Source organism: Bison bison, unplaced genomic scaffold (assembly GCF_000754665.1).
Source record: "Bison bison bison isolate TAMUID 2011002044 unplaced genomic scaffold, Bison_UMD1.0 scf7180017864180, whole genome shotgun sequence".
In the NCBI taxonomy this organism is placed as follows: domain Eukaryota; kingdom Metazoa; phylum Chordata; class Mammalia; order Artiodactyla; family Bovidae; genus Bison; species Bison bison.
In genome coordinates, this window is record NW_011494752.1 from 7,931,053 (window position 1) to 7,936,260 (window position 5,208).

Sequence of the window (5,208 nt, forward strand, 5' to 3'; positions counted from 1 at the left end):
GACCACAACAACAGCTTGCTCGGAGCTGCACAAGCCATCCCACCACAAGAGCACCAGCTCCCTGAGTACAGGGGTTTGCTGTTTGTTCACAGCAGTTTCACTCTTGGGGCCTGGACCTGGGCCTGATGGACACCCAAAGCTGGACCCACCACCCTCCTGACACTCACACTCTCCCCCAGGTGCCTATTCTCACTGCCCATAAGCTAGGCCTGTGGCCTCCCCATCACCAAAGGTGGCTAGAAGGGGGCCCATGAGTCAGCCTCCAGAGGGGTCACTGACTGCTGACCTCAGCCTGGGGGCCTCCGCCACCCCTGCCTTCCTCAGCTCTAAATAAGAGCCCTCGTCCTCAGCCCACTCGGCACAGCACCTGGTTGGCACACACACTCACACACTGGGTGGTCGGTCCCAAGCCACACCCCCGGCACTGTTCCCACGGCCAGACAAATCCCATTCTAACTGCTGGGGGCAAGCATCCAGGCCCCGGATGTGCAGGAAGCCACCCCTCCCCATGGCCCTGCTGGTTCTGGGGCAGCATCTGTAGACGGGAGATCCCAACTCCACTTGGGCCCATGGGTGGGCACGGAGGCCATGTGGCTTTCTGTGTCAGGCACCAAGCGGGAATGGTGTGGCAGGGCACTGATGGGCCCCACGCCTCTCCAACTCCAAACCAGTCGCACCATGAGGTCAGAGCCAGGTGAGCCTGGGAGCACTTGAATGCACTGAGATGCTGAGGCCCCAGAGAAGGTCCCAGGGCAGCCAGACCAGTAGAAAGGGAATGGAGGTGACAGCCAGGAGGTGGCTAAGTTGGGATCAGCCCTGGTCTGTGGGACGGGGTACAGCCAGAGCCGCAGAGAGGGCACCACCTCTGACCTCTGCTCCAAACACCTGGGAGAAGGTGAAGGTGGATCCCACTCAACCAGCCAGGCTGCAGACCCCCCCCAGGAGCCATCCAGTTGCCAGTGTCACTGGATCCCCAGGTCTGGCAAGTACACAATCCTCCCAGCTCATCCGTCCACAAGGAGAGCAGGCCAGACCCGTCAGCAAACACTCCTGGGTCACTCCTCAGCAGCCCAAGGAGGTAACTACTGTGGCTGTTTCTACTCTCTGGATGGAGTTCCAGAGAGGTCAAATGATTTTCCCAAAATCACATAACTAGTAAGCAGGAGAGCTGAACTCAGAACTACTTCTGTCTGACACAGTGTCTCCCACCGTGGGGACCCCAGGCTCTGTGGCAGCTCTCCTCACACTGTGATTCTCCCCTACAGCTGCTGCAGCTAACTACCTCACCCTGGGTCTGAAGAGCTGAGGCCTGAGGCTATAATGGTGGGCACTGCTTCTGCCTGAGCCAGGAGGCAAGGAGCCGGCGGTGGGGGTACCCCAGGGACCATGCCTGGAAGACAGCCCAGCTCAAGATTCCTGGGCCTTCCAAGCAGAGGTGACCAGGATGGGGCACTCAGAAGCCTGCAGCATGCCACCGGATTGCAAGGGGCAGGTCTGTGTGGCCGGGAGAACTTGCGGGATGTCCAGCAGGTCACGGCTGCTCCAGGTAAGGCTCTGAGCAGCTTGAGGCCTGTAACGGGGACAGAATCAAAAGAATCAAAGGCCAGGAGAGCCCAGACTGGCACGACTGTTCCCAGCAGCTGGGCAGCCTCACATGGAGGCTGTGACTTGGCCAGCTCCCAGTCAGGTGGCGGGTATCACAGTGACCACTGGCATCTCTGCCTGGGCTGGGTGCCTATGCCCCACCCAGACCTATTTTATTGATGTTTCTCCTAAAACCATAGAGAAAATCCACAGGCCACATTCACAGCCCACTCCCCCACTATTCAGAGCTGGAAACTGGTACTTGGAGCAAAGTCACCCAGGCAAAGACCCCTGGAAACTAAGGAGCAGAGACACAGCAGACAGCTCTGTGTGCACATGTGTGTATGTGTGTGTGTGCATGAGATGCCAGGGGTGTGGGGAGTCCTCACAGGCACTTGGTAAACACACCACCACCAAGAAAGGCTGAGAAAAAGACCCACAGTAGGAGCCCTGGCACCACAAACTTACCAAACATGCAGGGACCCTCCATACACAGAAGGCAAGGTTGCAGGGCTCTGTGGTCTTTAAGGACTCGGTTTAAGAAATGTGGGGGACATCCCTGGCGGTCTAGTGGTTAGGATTCTGCACTTCCACTGCAGGGGACCTAAGTTGGATCCCATCTCTAATCTGGGAACAAACATCCCAAAAGTTGCAGGGCATGGCCAAAAAAAAAAAAAAGAAAGAAAAGTGGGACAACATCCTCAACCAGGGATGTACAGGTCTATCTAGCTCCTGCTCAGCGGGTACATACGGTTAGATTAGACAGACAGGAAGCTAGATTCGCTTTGCTGGAAGAGGCCTTAGCAAGCAAGGAGGCTAGCTCTCCATTTTATAAATGGGAAAACTGAGGCTGAGACTTGTTCCAGGTCACAAAACACGTCATGGGCCAGGAGGAGATACATGATAAAGACAATAGTTAACACCACAGCAGTGGAAGCCCAGGTTGACTGGCAGGGGTCCCAGATGTTGCTAGGAGGGGAAGGGGAGACAGGCACTGGGATCTCCCACCTGAGCCAGGACAGGTAACTACAGCAGCAGAGGTGGAGTGTGAGGCACCCTCAGTGGGCTGGACCCAGAGAGCCCCAAGGGGTGGCAAACCTGTCCTGATCCCAGCGTCTCCAGAGCCGGCATGCCCGCCAGCCACAGCACCCACGCACAGAGGCTCTGGCACCCAGCAGACTCAGTGCCCCAGCAGGGACTGGGCTGGGAGCTTTTAGGCAGGCAGCTAACACATGACTACCGGTGGGGCCAAGTCATCAGGAGGTGCCTCCGGATGGAGAGGGCCACCCTCTGCCAGGTCCCCTGAGGCTCTGGGCCTCAGGTTTCTGCAGCATCCGAGAGGGGACCAGGGCAAAGCCAAGAAAGCACTGACTAGTTGGGTCGATAGAGGGGCCACTGAGGAGGCGCTCAATGTCCCCCTCCCTGGGAGGATTCCCAGGTGGCAGGACCCCTGCATAGGTGTGAACAGAGTGATCAGTATTTGTCAGGCACTTACTACCTTCCAGGCACTAAGAGCTCAAATAGCTCATGTAATCCCTTCTTATGACTTTCTGGGTGAGGAAACTGAAGCTCAGAAAGCTTGAGTCACCTACCCAGGGTCATACAGCCTTTCATAAGTGAGCACCTAGTGTGGGAGGTTGAAGAGAACTCAACTTCCCATCTCCTTATCTCCTCCAAGCCCCAAGGCCAGATTGTGGACATGACACTGTATTCCTAGCCTCAGTCCTCAGGGTTCCTGCAATGCCACGTGGTGATGAGACACAAATAGCCCCTCTCTCAGCACACAAAAGCAGAGGCAAGACCCTTGCAAGCACCCCTGATCTATGGCCATTCAGGCCCCGCTTGGAACATCCAGGGAAGGGGCACTCACCACCTCATGGTCAACTGGAAGAATCCTTACAAAGCACTTGTCTCAGGGAAAGCCAGCATGTAACCTACAAACACCTCCTTCCCGATCCCTGCCCAAGGCAGACATCATTAATCCATCACAGAGCACTTTCTCACTACAGCCTGTGGTGGCCACGCCCTCTTTTCTAATCCAGACATTATCTATCAGACTCAGCACAAGGGCTTGAAAAATGTAACCCGTCATCCGCCGGTGGGGAGACGGAGGCTCTGAGAAGGGTGCCTCACCCAGTCACACAGGGAGCAAGGGGTCTGGGCCACGCTTGGAGGGTGCACCACAGGGAGAAAGGGCAGCTCAGGGTGCAAAGGCAGGAGAGGGGCATCCCTGGCATGGGGAGGGCAGGCTGGCACCTCAGGGTCCAGTAAGCAGGCTAAGGCTGGTTGGGGAGAGCCCAACACCTCTGCCCTCACAGTCTGCAGTGATGATGGCCATCTCCTGTGCCTGCCCACCTTTCCCAGACACAGTCCTTCCCCTTCCCCAGATGTCACCCACAGGCTGCAAACATTTGGAGTCAACACTGTGCAGGCCCTCAGGGTGGGGCCCCATGTGAGGCCTGAGGAGAGCTGTGTGCTGGTGATGGGCCTGGCCGACGCTCAGCTGTCCCTGGGCCCTCCCCACTTCCAGGCCCACCTGCCCAGTTTCCAGCCACCAACACCAGTCTTTCCTGGTGCAGTGGCAGGCCAGGGAGCAGCTCCCCACTACAAAGAGCACACTTGGGGAACCTGCTCTACCAAGCTCGCAGGGCCCCTCAGGCCTGGGCCTTCCTCAGGCCTCTGGGCTGCTCCGCAGCAGGGACTCCCAACCCTGAGCCCACGCCCTCTACGTCCTCCCAGCACCGCAGAGCCAACAGGCTCCTCCTCCTCTCCAAAGCTGACCCCCTTCCCCCTACCTCCCCCCTCAGTCTCCTTCTTTCCTCACACCCCCCGCACCCTGTGAGGTCACTGGGCAGCCCAACCATTTCCCCAGTCACCCCAGTCAACAAGCCTGGCCTCCTCCCTCCTCTTCAGCCCCCAAATCCACTCCCTCCCCAGGTCCTGTGCATTTTATCTCCTGAATGATCAAAGCCATCCTCCCCCTCCTTGCCCACAGACCCCTCCTGTCCAGGCATTGCTATCTGGACACTGCAACAGGCTCCTTATGGATGTTCCTGTGGTGACCCTCGCCCCACGTGGTCCAGTCTCCAAATCACAGCTAATGGGAATGCTGGAAATCCATCGGTTAGGAATCAGTGGAAGCCCACCACTTCCCTGAGGCCCTTTTAGATTCTCTGGCCCTGGGCTTCTTCTGTCAGGACCAGAAGGTGCTTTTCCACCTTGTGTGAGAGTTGGTTTTGCCTTGGCCCCATCTCTGGCCAATCTCAGAAGTCCAGAGAGATTGAGGAAGGCCTGGAACAGAGCGGGCACCCAGTAAATGTTGCTGCTCAGACAGGACAAAGGAAGAAGCTGCTGAACAGAGGCATGGATGAATCAATGAATGAGGAGACCGTCGCATGTACCGATGGGTGGTCAAGCGTGTAGATGGATAAACGGGGCTGACATGTGGATGGATGGATGGAGGATGACTAGAGGGGTGGGTCAGTTAGGTGGGTGAGAAAGGTCTGGATGAGTTGGGTGGATGGATGTTTGAGTGCATTAGTGGATGGACGGATGGACTGAGCAGATGGATGGACAGATGGACAGAGTGGGTGAATGGATGTTTGAGTGGATGGATGAATGAGT

The 5,208-nt window shown here is 57.1% G+C and overlaps 1 protein-coding gene across 5 annotated transcripts in view; it reads right to left on the reverse strand.

Annotated features, from left to right (window-relative positions):
* KCNJ12 (potassium inwardly-rectifying channel, subfamily J, member 12) overlaps positions 1-5,208 on the reverse strand; it is a 42,223-nt gene that overhangs the window by 5,260 nt on the left and 31,755 nt on the right. The window contains exon 2 of one of the 5 annotated variants that reach the window (XM_010842861.1): positions 1,391-1,570. The exons of the other annotated variants lie outside the window; for them this stretch is intronic. The gene's annotated coding sequence lies outside the window, so the exon portion shown is untranslated. The remainder of the gene's footprint in view (positions 1-1,390; positions 1,571-5,208) is intronic. 5 annotated transcript variants of the gene reach the window in all.